Source organism: Mus musculus, chromosome 4 (assembly GCF_000001635.26).
Source record: "Mus musculus strain C57BL/6J chromosome 4, GRCm38.p6 C57BL/6J".
NCBI classification, from domain to species: Eukaryota; Metazoa; Chordata; class Mammalia; order Rodentia; family Muridae; genus Mus; species Mus musculus.
Window position 1 is genome coordinate 112,556,758 of NC_000070.6, and position 27,437 is coordinate 112,584,194.

At 37.1% G+C, this 27,437-nt stretch overlaps 1 pseudogene; it reads left to right on the forward strand.

The window, feature by feature from the left end:
- Positions 1-2,988: 2,988 nt before the first annotated feature.
- Gm12814 overlaps positions 2,989-27,437 on the forward strand; it is a 33,556-nt pseudogene continuing 9,107 nt past the window's right edge.

A 27,437-nucleotide genomic window follows, 5' to 3' on the forward strand; every position in this document is an offset into this window, starting at 1 on the left:
TTTGAAGTTAAGGATATTTACTTGTGTTTCTAAAATTCTCTTTCCTATGTACATGTTCAGCATTCAAAATTCATGATAACTTTTTATTTATTACTCAATGAATGACAGGTATGGGTCAGATTTTGTTTTTCTTCTTCTCCGGGGAAGGAAAGTCTTGCTTGTGATTGAGTAACACGAGATGCAGTCACTGAGTTAAACAAAGATTTCATTTATGAGTTGATGTGATGTTCAGTAGGAACTTCCCTGGAAAAGAAAATCAACTGTCAGGCTTGCAGAATCATGTGGTCAGACTTACAGGGTAGAAATGAGGTTGTTGATGGTTAATTTCCCTGATCTCCATCTAAGCTTATGGGTTAAGGAGAATTGCTGAAGTGTTATCAAAAATTCATATGAATCAACTGATGATTTTATAGGGAAAATAGAGATATGATATGGAATCATCTGGCTTAGGTAAGTAAGGGGATATAATAAGTTTTAGGATATGATTCTACCTTCATAGATAATTTTTATTTCTTCTGCTATTTTTTCTCCCTTGTACTTCCTGGGAGGAATAATGTACCTTTAGAAGCAAGTTTTAAGGACTTAGACAGAAGCATTTTAATATAAGTAAATCTTGGGATTCAGAAAGATGGAGAGTTAATCTCTTCTAGGGGGAAATTCCCAAGTTTTTCCTTATGGGTGAGATGGAAATTTAATCTTGGCAAATACTGAACTCAGGTTTTGAGTTTGATTTTTAACGAGGCTAAAGAAATATGTATATTCCTCTATGTATTCATTCTAACTGTTATTTCTCTGCCACATAATTGTGAGACTTGTGCCCATCCCATGATTTTTCTTAACCATAATAACTTTTGTGTTGTGTTCTACTGTCATAAACAAAACCAGAAAGAGAATGTATGAGATGTCCTTGCTGAGTCTTTAAAAATTAAATTTTTATAACAGGGTGGCAGAAAAAGACAAATATGTCATATTCTCAGACATACCTAGAAGTTTCAAAATCTGCTTTCCTAGAAATAGCTGCATAAACAGGACTGTAACAACACAATTATTATACATGCTAAGATAGAAGGGGAGATTATTTTTTCAGCGATTCAATCCTAGACAAAGTATTACAGACTGCTAATGATTCCTGGGAAAATGGAAATTATATTCTCCAAGGGATAAGCTTCAATATAGTTACCCAATGCAGAGTGATCAACCTTGAAAACATACAAAAACTAGAAAAAGATGATTTAGCATGCTGTGTTTATAGTGATTTGTGCACTATGCACAGAGACATGCTTGTACACTCACACACACATGCATAAACATAATATATTTATGTTTTAATATAGTACATATTTTATATATTTGTATTATATACAAATATATGTATTTTACATACACACACCAATATGTATATGTATACGTATACGTATATGTATATCTTTATTATTGTTATACATATATGTATATGTGCATATATATATACACACATATGACTACACATATACACATATATGGGTATATATATATGAATATACATAATATTCATATATATATGTGGGTATATATTGTTACACACACACATACATATGCACATGTGTACGTGTGTGTAACAATAATAAAGAAAAATCTGCCATAATCTTGTGAGTGGGGTGATGTGAGATAAGCTGGAAGGAGGAAATGATGAAGGTAAAATATAATTCTATTTCAAGTTTTTTTAAAAAATGAAAATTTGTTTATGTTATAGAGATCAATATCATCACCACTAGACTCTAGATAAGGAAAGATGGAGAAATTACTTAGCTAATATTTTGAAAATATACCAAAATATAATTAACTTGGTGAAATAGTTCTAATAAGGCAAATCTATTTAAAAGGTATTTACTGTACTTTTTAAAAAACTGGAATATATAAGCAATAGATTCTAATTGAAAGCTTACATATCGAAATATCACACTGTAACACATACACAGTTATCACATTTCAATGAATAGAATGTAAAAGAAAATGAAAATTATTCTTTCTGAATAGAACATTAAATTATCCTTAAAAACATTTTAACTCATAGCAACTGTGATTACCTGCACAAGACCTGCACAGGATTAGTTCTACCATTTTCTATTGTGGAAGTCAGAAGAAACTTACAGAACCTAATCCTAGTCTGTGGCTTTATAGGAAGCTAAATACTGCTGGGTAGGGGAAAAGATGCATTTTAGTGATGTAGTCACAATGAAACATTTTCTCATAAACACACCTTTGCCACAGCAATGGAAGTGAATACAAAATTTATATATTCATAAAAATGTCATAATGGTACCCATTATGTATAATTAATATATACTAATAAAATGTAAAAGAAAGAGTGGTGGAGAAGTGACTTCGTTGGCCTTGCCATTTGACTATGACAATTTTTCATCTTACATTTATACTAAATATTAAGTCCCACAACATGTCTCTACTTATAAGTTCTGCATAAGAATAAAATTCAAAACAATGATTTCAAGATAAAAAAAGTCATGTAACCTTGTAAAAAGCTACATGATTACTCTAATAGTTATAAAGGTATATCTGTTTCATATTTAAATATGACAAATTAAATATAATTAAATATAGTTAAATATGACAAATACACATCACACTCTTTGAGCCTTGGATCTTTTTGGTTGTTCCATATCCTTGTAGAGAGAGGAGACCTAATAAAGTTTGTCAGTACAAAACATATCATGCCTGGGAGGATGACGTCTACTAATGGGGAATAAATATCTGGAGTAATCCAGTCATTACATGGAACATTTTAAAAACTAGGACCACCAGATTTAGTAAATGCAAATATAGGGTGATATATATCATTGGATAGATGAGTATTGTTCAGTTAATCATTGTCTGAAATTGTGGCCTAAATGTAACTCTACTTGGAAGCCAGCAGAAAAGTATGGAGGATTTTGATTTTTGTTGCTTTTACTTCTGTTTTCACTGATAATTAAGTTGTGTCTCACCACAGGTATAATGGGAGCTACAGGAGTACTTGCTGCACACTGTGTTGTCTCATGCTTCCTCCAGATGGTAGCACTGAGTTCAGGTATGAATCTTTCACTTGCTCTTAAGTCTTAGCAATATAAACTACCCCAGGAAAATCAAAGTATATTACAAATAAGAGAGTGTTTAAATCATTGTTTATGAAGTTTGGATATAGCAAAGAAGTGAAGGCAGTCACAAGAAGAGAGAGAGGAGACCTAATAAAGTTTGTTAGTACAGAACATATCATGCCTGGGAGGAAGCTTAGAGAAACAAATAATAATGTTTAACCAGCAAGAACATCTTCCTTGGGTTTGTTTCAGCTTCCAGGATAAAAGTACAATGAAACAGATCAAATATTTGTCTTGAGGAACTAATATTCATACTAAATGCACAGGACATGCATAGCATTTTTACACTGAGAAATTGTATAGGCTGCAGATACATATTAGATTATCTGAGTTAAGAATACAATAGGGGAAAATGAGTGAAGATGAAAATGGATAGGAGAGTGAGAATTTGAGTGTAGGGACATTTTATACAAAGCACAAATGAATACAGATTCTTGGAGACATTTAAAAGAAAGACATAGAAAGCAAATTATGTAAAAACGTAGGTTATTCTATCAATAGATGATTGTTCAATGATAAAATCTCACATTTACTTGTGTTCCACCTTGATTAGACCTATTCTTGGTACAACAAGCTACAATAGTTATGATAGATGTTCATTGTTGTCTTTGACTCCTCCATTACATTGTGATTTCATTTGGATCATTATATATATATATATATATATGAACATGATACCATTAGCATAGGCACAAAGAACAACAAATAATTTTCACCTTATGAAAATAAATATTTTCTGAAACACACACACACTATTTTGTGCTCAAATCTGTGTACCTATAAAGCATTGAATGAAACAGTTTTAATTGAACTGGATTTTCTCAAAAGTAGGTAGAATTTTTGCTATGATGTAACTTGTATATTCTGGTATTTGAGGTGAGATGACTGCTCTTTTATTAATGAGACATGAGTTGAGTGTCAAACTGAATGAACACTTCAGAGTAAATTATTGCTGGAGTTAAAAAATGAGATTTCTCTGTTTAAATCTATAGGTGATTTTTAATTGGGCTATTTGTTTTCTTGATTCTAGATTTTTAATTTTTTATATATTTTAGATATTAACCCTCTGCTAAATATGTAAAGGGAAATATTTCCCCAAATGATAATATCCTTTGGTCTACAGAACATTTTCTTTTTCATAAAGTTTAATTTATTATTTGTTGTTCTTTGTGCCTATGCTAATGCTATTATGTTCAGAAAGTTTTTCCTGCTCTAATGAATTCAAGAATATTCCTCATTTTCTCCTGTAACAGACTCAGTGTATTTGTACTTATGTTGGAGTACTTGATCCATTTGGAGTTAAGTTTCATGAAGGGTGATAAAAATGGATTCATTTGCATTTTTCTACATGCAGACATCCAGTTTGAACAGTTCTCTTTTTAATGGTGCTGTGTTTCTCACAGTAAATTTTTGGCTTCTTTATCAAAAAACAAACAAATAATCCAACCAAAACCAAAACAAGTGTCCATAAGTATATGAATTAATTATATCTGTGTCTTCAATTATATCTCTGTATGCAATAATAATTTTGTCTGTTTTTTTTTTTTTTTTTCTAATACCATGCTGGTTTTGTTATTATACCTCAATACTGTAATTTGAGATGGGGAGTGGTAATATATCTAAAAGTTTTTTTGATTATCCAAGAGTTTTATAGCTATCTTGGATTTTTGTTTTACCATATGTAGATGAAAACTGTCCTTTCAAGATCTGTGAAGAAGTGTTTTGGAACTTTGTTGGGTATTTCATTTAATGTGCGGATTATTTTTGGTAGAGTGAACATTTTTTACTATGTTAATCCTACTCATGATCACAGTAGTTCTTTCCATCTTCTGATATATTCTTCGGTGATTTTTCTCCAGTGTATTAAAACTTTTATCATACAAATTTTTCATTTTCTTGTTTAGAGTTATGACAATAGTTATTATTATTATTATTATTATTATTATTATTATTATTATTACCTACTAGGGAAAATGTGCTGATTTATTTCTCAGTCCATTTGTTACTTGCATATACAGGGGCTGATAATTTTTGTGAGTTAATGTTTAACCATCTACTTTGCAGAATGTTTTTTTACCAGATATAGGGATTTCTTAGTTGAATTTTTAGGGTCAGTTATATATACTATCATATTATCTCCCAAGAATAATTTTGCTTTTTCAATTTCTATTTGCATCATTGCTCTATCCATTTGTGTTTTCTTTATTATGTGCTGGGGGAATTTCTTTTCTGGTGCAGTCTATTTGATGTTCTGTATGCTTATAGTATCTGAAAGATCTCTCTTTTTGTTTAGGTCAAGGAAATGTTCTTCCATAATTTTGTTGAAATGATTTTCTGTGCTCTTGACCTAGGTATATTCCCTCTTCTCTATTCCTATAACTCATGGAATTTAATTTATATCATAATTTTCATACTTTCTTGGGATTTTCCCTCAATGTTATTAGATTGCGCATTTTCTTTGACCAAAGGATCCCTCTCTTCTATTTTCTCTTCAATGCCTAAAATTGTCTTCTATCTCTTATATTCTGCTGGCAAGCCTTACCTCTAAGGCTCTTGTCTGAATTCACAATTTTTTCACTTCCATTTCCCCCTGAGTTTAGGTGTTTCCGTGTTTCATGTCTTGAACAATTTGATTCATTTCTTTGCACTGTTTTCATAGATTTCATTAATAGATTTCTTTATTTCCCTTCTAAAGAGCTTAAACATATTCATAAATGCTATTTTGAATTTGTTGTCTTGTGCTTCAGCTGTATTGCATTTCTAAATGTCCTATATAGTAGGGTTGCTGGGCTCTAGTGGAAACATATTTTCTTGAGTCTTAATGATTATGTTTTTATGCTGGTATGTCAGCATCAGAGTAGAATTATTGCAATTCTAGATGCTGATATATGGTTTGTCTTTGTTTAGTGCATCTGTGTCCCATTTCATGCTTTGTGCTGTTTCTCTTGTTTTTAGAAGAGTGTGGTAGCTGTGAGTTGGGTGTTGGGAACATTTCTGAAATCCTGCCATGTATAGTCACTGGCAGTCCTGGGTAAAAAGTGCTTTTAGGTATTGGGACCTGACACCTAGGTTTGGAAATGGGTTGAAGGGGAAAAGCTGAAATTATCCAAAGGCGGGAGAAAATCTGGACATGTTGCTATAATCTGCATTGACCCTCTTTCTGTAACAAATGGTCTGCTACAGAGCTTTAAGGATGGAACATTGTAATTGGAAGACAGGAGGGAGAGCAGACATTGCCTACCTAATTTCCAGTCATCATCTCTAGTTTCTTCACAGAGAGTGCCTATGGAAATTGGAAGTTGAGGACAAAGGTAGGCTATAGGAGATCTGCATGAGCCACTGAAGATAGGGGCAGGGAAGAAAGTGAAGCCACAAGTGGTCTGCTGCACTGATGCTGGAGGATTGGAATTAGATGTCAGAATTGGGAGACTGAAGGCTCCTACCTGATTTCCTGGCAAGTGGGTTTCCAGGGTCTTCATAAGGGAGTTGGTGACTGAGATAAAAAGGTTTTTCCCTTAGCTTTAGTTTAACTTTCAACATTTTTTTTTTACATTTGACATTTATATTACTGAGTAAAGCTGAATGTCTTTTACAAAATCTTCCCCCCCACACCTTACCACTCAACCCTAAATCTTTATTTTCTTTTCATTGCTAGGCATTTTGTCCTGGCTTTTTTAATTCATTAAATGTCTTTTCTGATGCATGTCTATAACTCATTCTGATTAGTTTCCCTGACCTTATGTTGTCTCCTTCCTATCCTTGGCAATTCCCCCTCTTATTGCAGGTCCCTTCCCCATGTTCATGGTTTTTTTTTCTTTTTTTTTAATCTGTTTGTTTAGTTGGTTGGTTCATTGGTTGGTTGATCACTTGGTTTGTTTTGTTTTGTTTAGTTTTTCTTATTTTGTGGCATATAACTGAATTTAATCAGGGTCATCTGCATGATATTAAGTGTAAAACTATTCATAAGAGCCTGATGAACTCATCAATGGGTACACATCTGCCTGTAATAACTCCTCCATTCAAAGAATCCTTTAATAGACAACAATTCAGGAGAGGTTAGTGGGAAAGGCTACCTGAATCCCTTCTGCATCTATGACCAGCTGTTGGCTGGTACAGTCTTATATTGATAAAAAATAGGCAAACTTAGCTGCTCTGTATCACAATGAATAGGTTACACTCAGGTAATATTTTTTCCTCTCTTCTCTTTGTCTTCTAGTCTTTAGATGTTTTTCTATCTCCTTGTATAAAACATTGCCTGAACTTAGAGAGGTATTTTAGAAGCATTGATTAATGTATTTCTTTAGGGAATAAACTTTAATGTTTTGGAACAAGTTTGACATAATGAAATTGATTTTGCTATACAACAGGAGTAAATTACCACCTAAGAGAACTGACCTCATTCTCTTCCCACCATGGGACATCTATCCTCTGTGAGGGTAGGTGCTTCCTCTCCCATAAGGCAAGACAAAGCACCCCAGCTAGAAGAACAAATCTCCATATAGGAAACACCTTTTGGGATAGCTTCCACTCCAATTGTTCAGGACCCACATGAAGACTATTTTAGGATTTTATTGCTGTGTACAGACACCATAACCAAGGCATATCTTTTTTATTAGGTATTTTCCTCATTTACATTTGCAATGCTATCCCAAAAGTCCCCCATACCCTCCCCCCACTCCCACTTTTTGGCCCTGGCGTTCCCCTGTACTGGGGCATATAAAGTTTGCATGTCTAATGGGCCTCTCTTTCCAGTGATGGCCAACTAGGCCATCTTTTGATAGGTGGAACAACATTATGAACTAACCAGTACCCCAGAGTTCTTGACTCTAGACTCTATGCATATGTCCCAAGGCATATCTTATAAGGGCAACATTTATTTGGGGCTGGGTGACAGATTCAGAGGTTCAGTCCATTATCATCAAGGCAGGAGCATGGCATAATACAGGCAGGCATTGTGCAGGAGGAACTGAGAGTTCTACATATTCATCTGAAGGCCACTAGGAGAAGACTGGCATCCAGATAGCTAGGACAAGGATGTTAAAGCCCATGGCCACAGTGAGATACTTACTCCAATAAGTCCAATTCACCTAATAGTTCTACTTCCTGCACCAAGCATATAAAAACTATCACAAGGACTAAGCTGTACATCTGTTATATATGTGTGGAGAGTCCTAGGTCTAGCCATGTATCATGTATGTTTTTTTTTTTTTTCTTTTCTTTTTTTGATTGGTGGTTCAGTCTCTCAGAGCACCAAGTATCTAGGTTAATTGATTCTGTTGGTCTTTTGGGGGAGTTCCTATCCCCTTAGGGCTGCCATTCTTCCTGCAACTGGAAAGCATCAATCCCTGACTTGGTATTTTGTTATGCTTGCATATAGGAGTTTAGCATGACTGTCCTCTGAGAGGCTTGATCTCCATATAGGAAGCAACTGACTCAGGCACCACATGCCCACAGACAAACAGTGAATAGAACTTGGGGACTTCTCTTCCTTATCTTTATCTGCTTTAATCTATTTTTTTAAGAGGACATAGAAAGTTACATCCTTAACAAACATATTATAACTAATTCCATGTTAATATTCAAAACAAAATAAAATAAGCTTCAAATTCCCTCTGCCATTGAGCTCTCCATTTTAAAACAGAAAATACTTTCTTTTAATCTCTTATTCCCTCCTTTCTTCTGAGACTTCACTTTATTATTTCCAAAATTAATATTTATGTCTGTATTTGAGATTCTCTAAACTCTTATTTCTGGGGAGTTACCGAGAAAGCATACATTACAAGCTTAGCGTGCTTGTTCTTTGGACTTCAAGATCCCAGCTTCCTGTGTACTGCAGAGCCACATCCTCTGTCTGGATACTGGGGCCATGAGCAGCATAGTCCTACCTGCTCTGCAGGTCTTCACAAGCCCCACTCACCTACAGGTACCACTGGCATCTGCTGTTAATTGAACCCCAGCCACTCCCTGGTTTCTGTCACTCACCAATTCTGGGAAGATGCTGGGCCAGCCTAGCAGCAGCCATCTCATCCGTATCACATAAACAGTGGAGATTTAACACAAATGGGCAGTAGTACCTGCCACACTTTTATTTACAAACATTATGCATGCATCACAAGACCCATGGTTGTTGATTCTCTTCTGTCCCTAAAGCCTCTATTCATCAAAACCCCCACTACATGACATTGTCTACTCATAGTGATAGTTTTCCTGACTCTGTCTTGCTCATTTCCTTGATTTATCTTGAATCCATTCAGTCATGAAATGGCTCAGCACTTCAAATGGTTCCTTAAAAATTTCAATCACCATTTCTAGTAATACTTTATGCTTCTGTATCAATTAATTAATTAATAACTAAAATGTCTTCAGAATAAAGAAAGTGATCTAAGTGAAGTGCATGTAGATATTTGAGATATGGGAGATAAGAAAGAACTGAGATAAACAGAATGATTTTAACAAATGATGTGAAACATGTCTACTAATTCCCACTCTTGTCATTTGATTATGGTAATCCTTTACAGAACAATTCACAGTGATTGGCTTAAAGAAGCCAATCTTAGTAACATTGGGTGGACATGTTGAACTGACTTGTCAGTTGTCTTTACCACAGCAAGCACAACATATGGAGATCCGTTGGCTTCGAAATCGCTATACAGAGTCTGTGTACCTGTACCGGAATGGTAAAGACTTGCATGAAGAAACTATGTCTAAGTATGTGGAGAGGACTGAACTCCTGAAAGATGCCATTGGAGAGGGAAAAGTGACCCTCAAGATCTTTAAACTGACAGCTGATGATGATGGGTCATACCACTGTGTCTTCAAAGTTGGAGAGTTCTATGAAGAGCACATCACAGAGGTCAAGGTCACTGGTAGACATGAATTCCTCTCAGATTTCTGTGCATCCAAAGCCTATCTAGAGTTGACTGGTTGAAAAATTCTTAGTGTTTAACTCTTATTGAACAGGTCAATTAGCAAGCCGAATTCTGTGAATTTAGTTTCTAAATTGGATGCTGAGAAAAAGCAAAAGTGAAAATTACTAAAGTGCATAAATTTTTTATGTCAATAAATAGTTTCTTGTTATGTTAACATGTGATGATATATTTCTAAATTTAAGGGTTTTTATCTTTTCAAATAATTCTGACAGCCCTTTAGCAATTTTCCTAATGAGCTGAATTTTTAAATATGCTTTTTACTATAAAGTTGGTTGTGTAGAGAGGTCAAGAATATTTGTTAGGAGGTATGGAAGGGAAAGTGAACAAATTCAACATATGAACAGTTTTAATTAAAAAAATAAAAAGCCTTTTTAGTAATACTTATTTTCATTTATCTCCAAATCAACTCACTGACTACTTGTGCCAAATTAATTTTCCTAAATCTTTGTCAAAGCATTTTTAATTACAATCACTATGCACAGATATAATTCTCTATGTGAAGTGCCACGTACTTTTGTTGAGTCAGTTTGACAAAGCGAAAGCTGGGAAGCTGGCTCATGAAGCAAAGAGTTTCAAGGAAACTCTCTTTCTGAAGTGGCATTCTCTCCCTAATCTACATAAATCAAAAAATCAATTTTCTGCTCCCGCGTTAGTCTAGTGTATGGATCCACATGCTCTCTATTTAGTATTACCTTATTGTAAATGCCTTTTAAGATTGTATCCTGAATTAGATAAAGCCTCTCCCAGTGTTCCAAGATTCCAGTTAGCAGCAAGGAGCTTAACCTATTCAGTAACTAATTAAGCACTACAATAAAATCAAAGCCATTAACTCAGTTGTCTACAGTAAGAGACTAAAATTCTCACTGAGATAAAAATTTCATTACAGACTACATTCCATACCAAGAGTGAGTTAATATACTATCCTAATAATGAGGATTCTCCAGACAAGATAAAATTTAACAAGGCCTAGAGAATTTCGGGGTCAGTGACACTACATTATTCTTGAAGCCTGTGTAGAGTTAATAACCCCCTGGTGCTATTAACACTAAAGTGTGAAACTCTTGCCTGGCACAAAGCTGATCCAAGGCGAGGATGCTAATCTCTAGTGTAAACATTTATCTGGTTCCTTTTGAAGTCACTCCTCTTGTACCTGGAAAATTTCAATGTGCCTTATTCTGTTATGATTTGCAATTTACTCTGTATTATAAAAAGTCTGAGGCTCAACCAGAACATTACATTCAGATTCAGCACCTCTCTTGTGTGTTTGTCTGTTTGTCAAATTAATCCTAAGCTTTGCCCACCTACTCTAGAGACCCGTTTTATGCAGACACAGGGACCCAGAGGGTCTGTGGCAGTGAAGTGTAGAGAACTGTGTGGCTTTTATACTACTTTATTCACTCGGAACTATTCTAAATAAAAATAAGGGGAAGGAAAGTAGAGAGTTTAAAAGAAACTGAAAAAAAATCCATAAATGTGTGTATGTTTGTATAGGACTTTAGACCCAGATAATTAATCATTTTAGATGTCATGTGATACTCGACTCTGTAGTCTAAAGTCAAGCTAAACAATATAGCTTATAGCCATCTTTAGCAGTCTTATGGAGCAAATACCTACTATGATAGCACAGATGTAAAATGTTTTTTGCTATTTGTAGTGGCTATTCCTGGTTGTCAACTTGACTATATTTGGAATGAACTACAATCCAGAATTGGAAGGCTCACCAGTGACCCTTATCTGGAGGCTTGGAGATCCTTATCTGGATCTTGGTATGGAGATCTTGAGCCATAGTGGCTATGGATTCCAGAAGATTGAATCTCCGAGTTCAAGGAACACACCTTTAATCTGGGCTACACCTTCTGCTGGAGACAATATAAGGACATTGGAAGAAGGGAGTCTAGCTCTTGCTCTTGCTCCTTCGCCTGCTTGCTGCGTGAGACTGAGTAACTGCTAGATCCTTGGACTTCCATTCACAGCTGCAACTGAACAATTGTTGGGAATTGGGCTGCCGACTGTAAGTCATCAATAAATTCCTTTACTATCTAGAAACTATCCATAAGTTCTGTGACTCTAGAGAACCCTGACTAATACAGAAGTTGGTACCAGGAGTGGTCCTAGAGTAACAGAAGTACAAGGATGAATCTTTTAAAATATTGGAGTTGGCTTGTTGATCCACCAGCACTTTCAACTATTGAAACCTCTCCAGATTCACTCCCTTCTGGGAGCTCAGAGAATTTTGAAGACCCATGGTTGAAACTATATTCAGAACTTAAAGAAGCTAATGCCCTTGATTTTCTTAATGAATTAGGTGATTCAGTGCACAAAGCTTTCTACAAGATGGGGAAAAAAATCAGAAAATGATTTTACTGGCTGGCTGCTCTTAGTATCTGTGGAAAGAATGATGAATGAAAGGAAGGAGTTGTGTGATAAAATCGAAAGGCTCCAGACACAAGTAAACGATCTAAAAGTTGCTAAGTGTGTCCTTGAAGAAAATCTTCTCTCTTGTAGCAACAGAGCTCAAGTTGCAGAAAATCAAACAGAAACTCTCATTGTATGGTTGGCTGAACTAGAGCGAAAATTCAAGTCTCAGCCTCAGAGTGTGTCGACAGTTAAAGTAAGGGCTCTAATTGGCAAAGAATGGGATCCTATAACATGGGACAGGGATGTGTGGGAAGACCATGTTGAAGCTGAGAATTTTGAATCTTCAGATTCTCAAGGGTTTGCCCCACCTGAGGAAGTAGTACCCTCAGCCCCACCCCTTGAAATAATGCCTTCCCCACATGAGGAAATTAATTTTGCAGAGTCTGATAAACCAGCAATGACTTTCACTACTGATGTTTCTCAAGGCCCACCAATAGTTTCTTCTAGACCAGTAACCAGACTCAAAGCAAAACAGGCTCCTAGAGGGGAGGTAGAAAGTGTAGTCCATGAGGAAATTCGCTACACTACTAAGGAGCTTAATGAATTTGCTAATTCATTCAAGCAGAAACCTGGTGAATATGTGTGGGAATGGATTTTAAGGGTGTGGGATAAGGGTGGAAGGAACATAAAACTAGAGCAGGCTGAGTTTATTGACATGCGTCCTTTGAGTAGAGATTCTAGGTTTAATACAGAAGCTCGCATAGTTAAAAAAGGTGTCAAAAGTTTGTTTGAATGGTTGGCTGAGGTGTTTATCAAAAGATGGCCTACTGGAAATGACTTGGAGATGCCTGATATTCCGTGGCTTAGTGTTGATGAAGGGATTTTAAGACTTAGGGAAATTGCAATGCTAGAGTGGATATATTGTGTAAAGCATAATTGTCCACAATGGGAAGGTCCAGAAGACATGCCTTTCACCAGCTCTATAAGACGCAAATTGGTGAGAGGGGCACCAGCACATTTGAAGGGTTTTGTTCTTTCCCTTTTCCTTGTGCCAGATCTTAGCATTGGGGATGCTTCTGCTCAATTAGATGAATTAAATTCACTGGGTTTAGTTGGATTCCGAGGTAACAAGGGCCAGGTGGCAGCATTGAATCGCCGGAGACAAGGTGATTCTAGTTATTATAATGGACAGCGTAGACAAAGAATGTTTATAATAACATACCCAGTAATGGTCAGCACAGGAGAGGTGAAATTTATAATGGCATGACTCGGTTGGACCTTTGGTACTGGCTAACCAATCATGGTGTTTCCAGGAATGAAATACATAGGAAGCCTACTGCATATTTGTTTGATCTGTATAAGCAGAAAAATTCTCAAACAAATGAAAGAAAGGCTACATTAGATCATGGTAAACAGCCAAATGAAAGAAAGGCTACATTAGATCGTGGTAAACAGCAATCTCGGCCAGTGAATCAATTTCCAGACTTGAGACAGTTTGCAGATCCGGAACCTCTTGAATGAAGGGGAGGCCAGGTTCCGCTGAGGAAGGATCTTGATAAGACACCCAAAGGTTTTGCTGTTACCCTTTCTACAGTTCTTCCCCAGAGGGACCTACGGCCTTTTACAAGGGTAACTGTACACTGGGGAAAAGGAAATAATCAGACTTTTTGGGGTCTGCTGGATACTGGTTCTGAGTTGACACTGATCCCAGGGGATCCCCAGAAACATTGTGGCCCTCCAGTTAAAGTAGGGGCTTATGGAGGGCAGGTGATTAATGGAGTTTTGACTGATGTCCGACTCACAGTAGGTCCAGTAGGTCCCCAGACACATCCTGTGGTGATTTCCCCAGTTACAGAATGTATAATTGGGATAGATATACTCAGAAATTGGCAGAATTCTCATATTGGTTCCCTGAACTGTAGAGTGAGGGCTATTATGGTTGGAAAGGCCAAATGGAAGCCTTTAGAGTTGCCTCTGCCAAAGAAAATAGTGAATCAAAAACAGTATCGTGTTCCTGGAGGCATTGCAGAAATTACTGCCACTATCAAGGACTTGAAAGATGCAGGGGTGGTGGTTCCCACCACATCTCCGTTTAACTCTCCTATCTGGCCAGTGCAGAAAACAGATGGATCATGGAGAATGACAGTTGATTATCGAAAACTAAATCAGGTAGTAACTCCAATTGCAGCTGCTGTACCAGATGTAGTTTCGTTACTTGAGCAAATTAACACATCTCCTGGCACCTGGTATGCGGCTATTGATCTGGCAAATGCCTTCTTCTCAGTACCTGTCCATAAGGACCACCAGAAGCAATTTGCTTTCAGTTGGCAAGGCCAACAGTATACCTTCACAGTTTTGCCTCAAGGATATATTAACTCTCCTGCCCTGTGTCATAATTTAGTTAGAAGGGATCTTGATCGTTTGGATCTTCCACAAAATATCACATTGGTGCACTATATTGATGACATTATGCTGATTGGACCAAGTGAGCAGGAAGTAGCAACCACTTTGGACTCATTGGTAACACATATGCGTACCAGAGGATGGGAAATAAATCCAACCAAAATTCAAGGACCATCTACTTCAGTGAAATTCTTAGGAGTCCAGTGGTGTGGGGCATGCAGAGATATTCCTTCTAAGGTGAAAGATAAGTTATTGCACCTGGCCCCTCCTACAACCAAGAAAGAAGCACAACGTTTAGTGGGTCTATTTGGATTCTGGAGACAACACATCCCTCACTTGGGTGTGTTACTTAGGCCTATTTACCAAGTGACTCGGAAAGCTGCTAACTTTGTGTGGGGCCTGGAACAGGAGAAGGCCCTTCAACAGGTACAGGCTGCTGTGCAGGCTGCTCTACCACTTAGACCATATGACCCAGCAGACCCGATGGTACTTGAGGTGTCTGTGGCTGATAGAGATGCTGTTTGGAGCCTCTGGCAGGCCCCTGTAGGTGAATCACAGAAAAGACCTTTGGGATTTTGGAGCAAAGCTCTACCATCATCTGCAGACAACTATTCTCCCTTTGAAAAACAGCTCTTGGCCTGCTATTGGGCCTTAGTGGAAACTGAACGTTTGACAATAGGACACCAAGTTACTATGCGACCTGAACTACCTATCATGAGCTGGGTACTATCAGACCCTGCAAGTCATAAAGTGGGACGCGCACAGCAGCAGTCTACTATCAAATGAAAGTGGTATATACGTGATCGGGCCAGAGCAGGTCCTGAAGGCACAAGCAAGTTACATGAAGAAGTTGCTCAAATGCCTATGGTTTCTACTCCTGTTACAATGCCATCTGCTGCCAAGCATGCGCCTATAGCCTCATGGGGTGTTTCCTATGATCGACTGACCGAAGAGGAGAAGACTAGAGCCTGGTTTACTGATGGCTCTGCACGTTATGCAGGCACCACCCAGAAGTGGACAGCTGCAGCATTACAACCCCTTTCTGGGACAACCTTGAAAGACACAGGTGAAGGGAAATCTTCACAGTGGGCAGAACTTCGGGCAGTACACATGGTATTACAGTTCGTTTGCAAGAAGAAATTGCCAGATGTACGATTATTCACTGACTCATGGGCTGTAGCCAATGGATTGGCTGGATGGTCAGGGACTTGGAAAGATCACAATTGGAAAATTGGTGAGAAAGACATCTGGGGAAGAAATATGTGGATAGGTCTCTCCAAATGGGCAAAGGATGTGAAGATATTTGTGTCCCATGTAAATGCTCACCAAAAGGTGACTTTAGCCGAGGAGGAGTTCAATAATCAAGTGGATAAGATGACCCGTTCTGTGGACAGTCAGCCTCTCTCCACAGCCATCCCTGTCATTGCTCAATGGGCACATGAACAAAGTGGCCATGGTGGTCGAGATGGAGGTTATGCTTGGACTCAGCAACACGGGCTTCCACTCACCAAAGCTGACCTGGCTACAGCTGCTGCTGATTGCCAGATCTGCCAACAGCAGAAACCAACACTGAGCCCCAGATATGGCACCATTCCTCGAGGTGACCAGCCAGCAACCTGGTGGCAGGTTGACTACATTGGACCACTTCCTTCATGGAAAGGACAGCGTTTTGTTCTTACTGGAGTAGATACGTATTCTGGTTATGGATTTGCCTTTCCTGCACGTAATGCCTCTGCTAAAACCACCATTCACGGATTGACAGAATGCCTTATCTATCGTCATGGTATTCCACACAGTATTGCTTCTGACCAAGGAACTCATTTCACAGCCAGAGAAGTATGACAGTGGGCCCACGATCATGGAATTCACTGGTCTTACCACATTCCCCATCATCCTGAAGCAGCTGGTCTGATAGAAAGATGGAATGGCCTTTTGAAGACGAAGTTACAGCTCCAATTAGGTGGTAACAGCTTGGAAGGCTGGGGCAGAGTTCTTCAGAAGGCAGTATATGCTTTGAATCAGTGCTCGATATATGGTACAGTTTCACCCATAGCCAGGATTCATGGGTCCAGGAATCAAGGGGTGGAAAAGGGAATAGTTCCACTTACTATCACTCCTAGTGACCCTCTAGGAAAACTTTTGCTTCCTGTCCCCATAACTCTAGGTTCTGCTGGCCTAGAAGTTTTGGCTCCAGAGAGGGGAGTGCTTCTACCAGGAGCTACAACAAACATTCCATTGAACTGGAATCTCAGACTTCCCCCTGGTCATTTTGGGCTTCTAATGCCCTTAAACCAACAGGCTAAAAAAGGAATAACAGTGTTAGGAGGGGTGATAGATCCAGATTACCATGGGGAAATTGGATTACCTCTTCACAATGGTGGTAAGCAAGATTATGTCTGGAGTGTAGGAGATCCCTTAGGGCGTCTCTTAGTACTACCATGTCCTGTGATTAAAGTCAATGGGAAACCACAACAGCCTAATCCAAGCAGGATGACAAAGGACGAAGACCCATCAGGAATGAAGGTATGGGTCAATCCTCCAGGAAAAGAGCCAAGACCTGCTGAGGTGCTGGCTGAAGGTGAAGGAAATACAGAATGGGTAGTAGAGTAAGGTAGTTATAAATACCAATTAAGGCCACGTAACCAGTTGCAGAAACGAGGATTATAAAATAATATGAATACCCCATTGTAAATTTACAAATGCTTTTGCGATTGTATGAGGGAGAGTTATATCATGTTAGGCGTATTCACAACCTTGTTATTGTTTCATGTGAACATGAGATATTATTTGTGTCAAGTTGACAAGGGGTGGATTGTAGTGGCTATTCCTGGTTGTCAACTTGACTATATTTGGAATGAACTACAATCCAGAATTGGAAGGCTCACCAGTGACCCTTATCTGGAGGCTTGGAGATCCTTATCTGGATCTTGGTATGGAGATCTTGAGCCATAGTGGCTATGGATTCCAGAAGAATGAATCTCCGAGTTCAAGGAACACACCTTTAATCTGGGCTACACCTTCTGCTGGAGACAATATAAGGACATTGGAAGAAGGGAGTCTAGCTCTTGCTCTTGCTCCTTCGCCTGCTTGCTGCGTGAGACTGAGTAACTGCTAGATCCTTGGACTTCCATTCACAGCTGCGACTGAACAATTGTTGGGAATTGGGCTGCTGACTGTAAGTCATCAATAAATTCCTTTACTATCTAGAGACTATCCATAAGTTCTGTGACTCTAGAGAACCCTGACTAATACACTATTCCAAGGACATTTTAATGAATAGATTTAGAAACAGTATTTGAAATCTCCATACATTATTCCTTTCCCTATATATTACCCAAGTTTCATTATGATTCTGAAAGGATTCTCTAAATGATCATTTCTCTATAAATTAATATGTACTTTTCATACTATTAATATATCTCTTTAACATGATACATATTTTATGAAAATATATAATAAAATATGCAAAGTGTCAACTAAAATAATGCTTCTCAATAGTGTTGACAATGAACTTCATGTTTATAATTTACTTACAATGGATGAAAAGTAGCTAGTGACAATAATAAAAGTATATAGATGTAGAAAGAGAGAGGGAGAGAGAGGAAGGGAGGGGAGAGACAGAGAGTTTGGACATATTGCTGACAGCATTATAAAATTTCTACGTTGTTCATGATATTTTTGTGAGTTTCTTATGGCAACTAGGTTCCTGTAGACTTTTGATCATTACTTCATCTTTTGAAACTATGACTAAACATGAGAAAAGCTTTAATAATTCTGTTGTTTCCTCTTCCACTTACACCAAAAAATATTGTTATCCTCTTTGTTTTTCAATAAGCCACAAGCTTGGACATACACATTCTCATGCAGCCCCCTAATATCAAAGATATGATGTTGAAGTGTCACTCAGGAGGATGGTTCCCACAGCCTCATATGGAATGAAGAGAGAACAAGGGAAATGCCATTCCAGCTATATCAGAAGCCCATACACAGGATGAAAACAAATTGTTTAACATGACAATCATCCTTCTTATTGAATCCAGCTCCCACACGAGTATCACTTGCTATCTTCAAAACCTTCTAACTCACCAAGAAGAAAGCATAAATATTGTCCTATCAGGTAAAATATGTATCAGTTCTTCAGCAACAGTCATTGTCACATATACTTATTATTAATTTCTTCATTGACTTGGTTGCTAAAAACTTACTTTCTCTCAAACTCACTCACCATTTAGTTTGTTGTAGCTTACTTTCTTTGGTGTGTTTATTTTCCCACTCTATATCCTTGGCTATTATAATTTGTATTTCTCTCATTTTGATAGAACATAATGGTCATAAACAAATCTGTGTGGGAGAAGAGTCTATTTGGATTAGACTGCTGCATCATAGATCATCACCAAGGGAAGCCAAAGCAAGAGCACAAAGTAGAAACTTGCAGGTAGAAAATCAAGTAGAGATGTGAGAGGAACACTGATCACTGTCTTTTTCCCTATGGGTTTCTCAGCATGTCTTCTAAAATAACTCAGGATCATCTACCTAAGGATGGCACCACATATCTCCAGTGGCCTGGGCCCTACCACAACAATTATTGGTGTAAGAAAATGCTCCCCATACAGGCCAAAGGTCAATCTGATGAAGGCAACTCCTTAATTCAGGTTTCTTTTTTCTAGATAACTCTTATTTATGCCAAGTCAACAACAACAAAAAAAAACTAGTAGATAGACTTTAAATGTTACAAGGCAAAACTTTCAAGATCTCACTCTCTTCTGATGTCTTTTTGGATCATGACTTTAAGTATCATTCGAATTCTAAGGATTGCTCAAGTTATAATTCTCCTCTTTTGCTCTTATTTGAAAACTCAAGTCAATCCAAAAGTCTAGTAATTATCATGAAATAAGAATATCAAGAAATAGCTCAAAGTTAATGCCAAGCTAGCATAATATTTATGCTTTGTGGTAGAATTTCATATTTTCAGGTTCTCATAACCAAATTATAAAAGTCATACTTGACTTCCATTTTTATCATATTCACATATATAGAGATAATTCTAAGCCTAACTTTAACATATATCCAGAATCTTGTTGTTGCTATAGTCCCAAAAATGATGCGTGAGTTCGGTTTCCAAATGCTGGAATTGTACCAGTGATTTAGATTTAGTCATATATTGCAAAGGAATTTTAATCCAGCAATATGGCTGCTCTGGCAAGAGTTCACACCCAAAGAAATTTGGGATATGTAGAATTTGGTTGAAATCACATACCTTTAATCTTTCTAGCTGGAATATAGACACACATTTAGCATACTCCCAAACAATGGAGGTAAAGTTTGTTTGTAGAAAGTAGTAGCCATATTTGAAATACAGTGCTAATTCAGGGGAGAACAAAGTGATACATCAGAGAAAGATTTTAGAGAATGAGTCAGAGATAGCATATTCCCAACTCTCACGAGAAGAGACATTAAAGAGTGGTGACTTAAAGAGCAGCACATAGGAACAGAGTCAGTTCTATTGAGTTCATGTAGTTCCATTCAGTATCATTCAGTATCTTCAGTCAGTGCAATTGAGTTCATGGAATTCAGAGGGAGTTTCTTGAAGCAAAGCAATTCAGTGAGAAACTGAGAGAAGCTATTTTCAATCAATAAGTAAGGAGAGGAGTGTTCTTAAGTTAAAACAGCTGAATTAAACCAGAAAACCAGAATTTAAAAACAAACAAACAAAAACTAGAAAGAGTGAGCTTATTCAACAGTAAGCCACCAAGATGACAGTTATATCAGGTAAATGAAAGACATATCCCCAAAGAAAATTAGGTGTAAATCCTGATTATAAAACTAGAAATAAAACTTTAACTTCACTTTGGTTATTCTGATAGAACAAGTCATAAGATATTCTCCAAGTGAAAATATAGTCCTTAATATTATATACACACTCCTTGAGTTCTTCATATATTTTGGATATTAGCACTGTATATGAAGTAGGGTTAGTAAAGATCTTTTCCCATGTGGGTTGCCATTTTGTCCTATTGACAGTGCCCTTGTCTTACAGAAGCTTTTCAATTTTATGAGGAAACATTTGTCAATTGTTCATCTTAGAGCATGAGACATTTGTATTCTGTTCAGTAATTTTTCCCCTGTGTCAATGTATTGGAGGAGGTTCTTTCCCACGTTCTTTTATAATAAATTCGGTATATCTAGTTTTTGAGCTTTGTTCAAGGAAATAACAATGGATTAATTTGCATTTTTCTACATGCTGACCACCAGTTGATCCAATACCATTTGTTGAAAAAGCTGCCCCCCACGCCCACTGTATGGTTTTGGCTTCTTTGGCAAAGATCAAGTGACCATAGTTGTGTGGCTTCATTTCTGGGTCTTTGATTCAATTTCATTGATCTACCTGCCAATACCTTGAAGGTTTTGTCACTCATGCTTTGTAGTATAGGTTGAGGTTGGGACCATTGATTTCCCCCAGAAGTTATTTTATTGTTGAGATAGGATTTTGCTATCCTGCATTTTTTGTTACTCTCTGTGAAGAATTGAGTTGGAATTTTGATGGGGATTGCATTGAATCCATAGATTACTTTTCGTAATATGGACATTTTACTATGTTAATCCTGATGATCATGAGGACTGGAGATCTTTCCATCTTCTGAAATCTTGTTCAGTATCGTTCCTCAGAGACTTGAAGTTCTTGTCATACAGTTCTTTCACTTGATTCCATAGAGTCACACCAAAATATTTTATATTATTTGTTACTATTGTGAAGGGTGTTGTTTCCCTAATTTCTTTTTCTTTTTCTTTTTCTCTTTTTCTTTTTCCTTTCCTTTTCTTTTCTTTTTCTTTTTCTTTCTTTCCTTCTTTCTTTCTGTCTTTCTTTCTTTCTTTCTTTCTTTCTTTCTTTCTTCCTTCCTTCCTTTCCTTCTTTCTTTCTTTCTTTCTTTCTTTCTTTCTTTCTTTCTTTCTTTCTTTCTTCTTCTTCTTCTTCTTCTTCTTCTTCTTCTTCTTCTTCTTCTTCTTCTTCTTTTTTGAGAAAGGGTTTCTTCCTGTATGCCTGGCTGTCCTGGAGCTCATTCTGTAGATTAGGATGGCCTTGAACTCAGAAATTCACCTGCCACTGCCTCCCAAGTGTTGAGACTAAAGGTGTGCACCAACACTGTGAGGTTGTTTCCCTAATTTCTTTCTCAGCCCATTTTCTTTCCTCTAAGTAGAGGACAGCTACTGATTGGTTTGAGTTATTTTTATATCCAGACACTTTGTTGAAATTGTTTATTAGGTATAGGAGTTCTCTCATGGATTTTTTCTTCCTTCCTTCCTTCCTTCCTTCCTTCCTTCCTCCCTTCCTCCCTTCCTTCCTTCTTTCCCTCCTTCCCTATTTCTTTCTTTACTTCTTCCTTCCTTTCTTCCTTCCTTTCTTTCTTTCTTTCTTTCTTTCTTTCTTTCTTTCTTTCTTTCTTCCTCCCTTCCTTCCTTCCTTCCTTCCTTCCTTCCTTTCTTTCTTTCTTTCTTTCTTTCTTTCTTTCTTTCTTTCTTCCTTTCTTTTTCCATCACTTAGGAATATTTTCATATCATCTGCAAATAGTGATATCTTCACTTCCTCCATTCCAATTTTTATCCCCTTGATCCCGTTTTGTTGCCTAGTTGCTGTGGCTAGAACGTTGAGTACTATATTGAATAGGTTGGGGGAGAGTAGGCAGCCTTGCTTTGTCCTTGACTTTAGTGGGATTGCTTCAAGTTTCTCTCCATTTAGTTTGATGTTAGCTATTGGTTTGCGGTATATTGCTTTTATTATGTTTAGGTATGGACCTTGAATTCATGATCTCCCCAACACTTTTAACAGGAAGGGCTATTGCATTTAATCAGAGGCCTTTTCAGTATCTGATAAGATGATCATTTAGTTTTTTTTCTTTGAGTTTGTTTATATAGTAGATTATATTGATGGGTTTCTTTATATTGAACCATCCCTGCATCCCTCAAATGCAGTCTACTTGATCATGGTGAATTTCATCAGGGGGTGGGGGAGGAGGGATAGGCGGTTTGTGCAGTGGAAAATGGGAAGGAGAATAACATTTAAAACTTAAATAAAATAACCAATAAAATAAAAGTAAAATTGTGATAATAGAAAAGAAAAGAAAAGTGAAAACATGGATTTAAGAGATTAATTCAATTTTTCAACTAAATAAAATATATATTATAGATTGAAATGAAGTACATGCTTATGTATAATTAAATAACTTTTTAGAGAAAATCTTTTAAAATTTCAAGATATTTTAGCAATTCAATAAAATATATTATATAGACACAAATAAACAAAAGCTATACTTAAGTTTTGTACAACACACTGTATCTTCTTCGTATCAAGCAGTTTCCTGCATATGAGATTCTGAGGTCACTCTGTGCTTGGTGTAGACCTGCAATCATGGAAATTATGGAATCCAGTAATTTAGAAAGAAGGAGCCAGATTAACACTATCATCATGTTAATGACTAGATTTTCCTTCCTCCTCACTTCTACAATCTTTTCATTGTTATCTAAGTTTGAATTATGTCTATAACTGTATTATGTCTTAGAAATACCACCCGAACTCTTTTGTTTCTGATCTAGGTTATGATAGTATATCCTGAACATAAAGATAGGGTGATTTACTGAAAATATCATCTCTGTTAAATACTCTGATATTTATGCTCCATATTTCGTTATAGTTAAACATCTTCCCTTTTGTTTTCTGTGTCCCTGTCACTTTCAGGGTTTCACCTCCTAATGTTTTTCTCTATCTCATCTACTCAGACATTCATATAAATAAATAAAATGTAAATAAAGCCTGACTTCCTATTTTTTTCTCTAGCTGTCTTTTTATAGCATATTGTAAGTTCAATTAACTTTCCTTATCTCTTTCAATTCCATATTCAAGTCTCACTTTCTAACAAGTATTACCTTGAGAACCTGAAGCATATATCCCACCTGCATTCATGCACCTGGAAATATCTTTTTCCTTATCCCTTTAGCCCCGTTGCCTTTTTTATTAGTTCTTTACTTTTTACATGTATTATGCAACTATAATGTTATGCTATTTCTTATATCTGTATCCTTTCCTAAATATAAATCCTCAGTGTTTTTATATGCTAACGTATCTAGCTTCGTCAAATACTGAATGCCTCAATGCACTTAAACAAACAAAAATTGATTTTTAAATGCATTAATAAAACCAAAATGGTGTGTTGGAAATATGAGTCAGTATTGGTATGTATACATGGATTTATCCAACTACCTTCTAAAAGAAACTTAAAAAAAGCAATTAAAGCCACAGATATGGTTGAAAGATGTATTTGTGTTCATATGTGTGTGCATAAACCATAGCACACATTTATTTATATATAAATGAGAAAAGAAAAAATAATGTATTTGTTAATGTATTTTCAATTTTATTGAGTTAAAAAGATACATTTTATGATATAGTATTTTTGTTAAATATTTATGGACTCTAAAGAACTTGTTTGAAGCAAGGAATTGTAATTAAAACAAACATTAAAGTTTGGAATTTTAAGTAAGCATTTAGGAATATGTTCCATTCACTGAATGCAATGAGGAATCATGTAGGATATCAAAGAAAAGGTCACAATCAAATTTTATCACATACGAGTTTGTTACTGACTCACTGTCTGGCAAGCTGACTAAATTTCTTTATGAGCTCCTTGGGTTACCAGGCATGAGGGTTTATCAGGGATAGGAACTAATTCCTAGGAATTATATGTATGAATGTAACTGCTAAATACAGGTTTGTTCTACAACGAACAAATACTCAAAATGATGTATGCAAATTCTTGGTAGTCTGAAAACAACCTCCTGATAGACAAAATGACTTGTTTTAGATAGTGTAGAATTTTTATCCCGGAAGGAAGATATAAAAATGTATATGAACATCATATAAGGAAAACTTACACCAACCTTAGTATCTAAATATATTCAGAATCTGTGTCCCCAGATTCGATAAGCAATTAGACAACAAAAGGAGATCAAGGGGATGCAAATTGGAAAGGAAGAAGTCAAAATATCACTTTTTGCAGATGATATGATAGTATACATAAGTGACCCTAAAAATACCACCAGAGAACTCCTAAGCCTGATAAACAGCTTCAATGAAGTAGCCGGATATAAACTTAATTCAAGCAAGTCAATGGCCTTTCTGTACACAAAGGATAAACAGGCTGAGAAAGAAATTAGGGAAACAACACCCTTCTCAATAGTCACAAATAATATCAAATACCTTGGTGTGACTCTAACTAAGCAAGTGAAAGATCTGTATGATAAGAACTTCAAGTCTCTAAAGAAAGAAATTAAAGAAGATCTCAGAAGATGGAAAGATCTCCCATGCTCATGGATTGGCAGGATCAACATTGTAAAAATGGCTATCTTGCAAAAAGCAATCTACAGATTTAATGCAATCCCCATCAAAATTCCAACTCAATTCTTCAACGAATTAGAAAGGGCAATCGGCAGATTCATCTGAAATAACAAAAAACGTAGGATAGCAAAAATTCTTCTCAAGGATAAAAGAAACTCTGGTGGAATCACCATGCCTGACATAAAACTACAGAGCAATTGTGATAAAAACTGCATGGTACTGGTATAGTGACAGACAAGTAGATCAATGGAACAGAATTGAAGACCCAGAGATGAACCCACACACCTATGGTCACTTGATCTTTGACAAGGGAGCTAAAACAATCCAGTGGAAAAAAAGACAGCATTTTCAACAAATGGTGCTGGCACAACTGGTGGTATTATGTAGAAGAATGCGAATTGATCCATTTCTATCTCCTTGTACTAAGGTTAAATCTAAGTGGATTAAGAAACTCCACATAAAACCAGAGACACTGAAACTTGTAGAGGAGAAAGTAGGGAAAAGCCTCGAAGACATGGGTACAGGGGGAAAATTCCTGAATAGACAAGCAATGGCTTGTGCTGTAAGATCGAGAATAGATAAATGGGACCTCATGAAACTGCAAAGCTTCTGCAAAGCAAAAGATACCGTCAATAAGACAAAAAGGCCACCAACAGAATGGGAAAGGATCTTTACCTATCCCAAATCGGATAGGGGACTAATATCCAATATATATAAAGAACTCAAGAAGGTGGACTCCAGAAAATCAAATAACCCCATTAAAAAATGGGGCTCAGAGCTGAACAAAGAATTCTTGCCTGAGGAATACCGAATGGCTGAGAAGCACCTGAAAAAATGTTCAACATCCTTAATCATCAGGGAAATGCAAATCAAAACCACCCTGAGATTCCACTACACTCCAGTCAGAATGGCTACGATCAAAAACTCAGGTGACAGCAGATGCTGGCGAGGATGTGGAGAAAGGGGAACACTACTCCATTGTTGGTGGGATTGCAAGCTTGTACAACCACTCTGGAAATCAGTCTGGCGGTTCCTCAGAAAACTGGACATAGTACTACTGGAGGATCCAGCAATACCTCTCCTGGGCATATATCCAGAAGATGCCCCAACTGGTAAGAAGGACCCATGCTTCACTATGTTCATAGCAGCCTTATTTATAATAGCCAGAAGCTGGAAAGAACCCAGATGCCCCTCAACAGAGGAATGGATACTGAAAATGTGGTACATTTACACAATGGAATACTACTCTGCTATTAAAAAAATGAATGTATGAAATTCCTAGGCAAATGGATGGACCTGGAGGGCATCATCCTGAGTGAGGTAACCCAATCGCAAAGGAACTCACACAATATGTACTCACTGATAAGTGGATATTAGCTCAGAAACTTAGGATACCCAAGATACAAGATACAATTTGCTAAACGCATCAAATTCAAGAAGAAGGAAGACCAAAGTGTGGACACTTTACCCCTTCCTAGAAATGGGAAGAAAACACCCATGGAAGGAGTTACAGAGACAAAATTTGGAGCTGTGACAAAAAGATGGACCATCTAGTGATTGCCATATGCAGGGATCCAGCCCATAATCAGCTTCCAAACGCTGACACCATTGCACACACTAGCAAAATTTTGCTGAAAGGACCCAGATATAGCTCTCTCTTGTGAGACTATGCTGGGGCCTAGCAAACACAGAAGTGGATGATCACAGTCAGCTATTGGATGGATCACACGGCCCCCAATGCAGGAGCTAGAGATATTACCCAAGGAGCTAAAGGGAATTGCAACCCTATAGGTGGAACAACAATATGAACTAACCAGTACCCCGGAGCTCTTGTCTCTAGCTGCATATGCATCAAAAGATGGTCTAGTCGGCCATCACTGCAAAGAGAGGTCCATTGGACTTGCCAACTTTAGATGCCCCAGTACAGGGGAACGCCAGGGCCAAAAAGGGGGAGTGGGTCGGTAGGGGATTGGGGGGGTAGATATGGGAGACCTTTGGGAAAGCATTGAAAATGTAAACGAGGAAAATACCTAATAAAAAAAATAAGAAAAAAAAAGATTATTAAATTTAACCAGTGCACATATGGTGACACTTCAGACATGAGTACTACAGTACTACAGAGTTGGACTGACTTTATAATGATATTTGGAAGCCTACATCTGAGCATTAGGGGAGATTTAGATCTTGATAACCTCAAAAGAGTTGAAAAGCCTCTTCCTTTCCATCCAG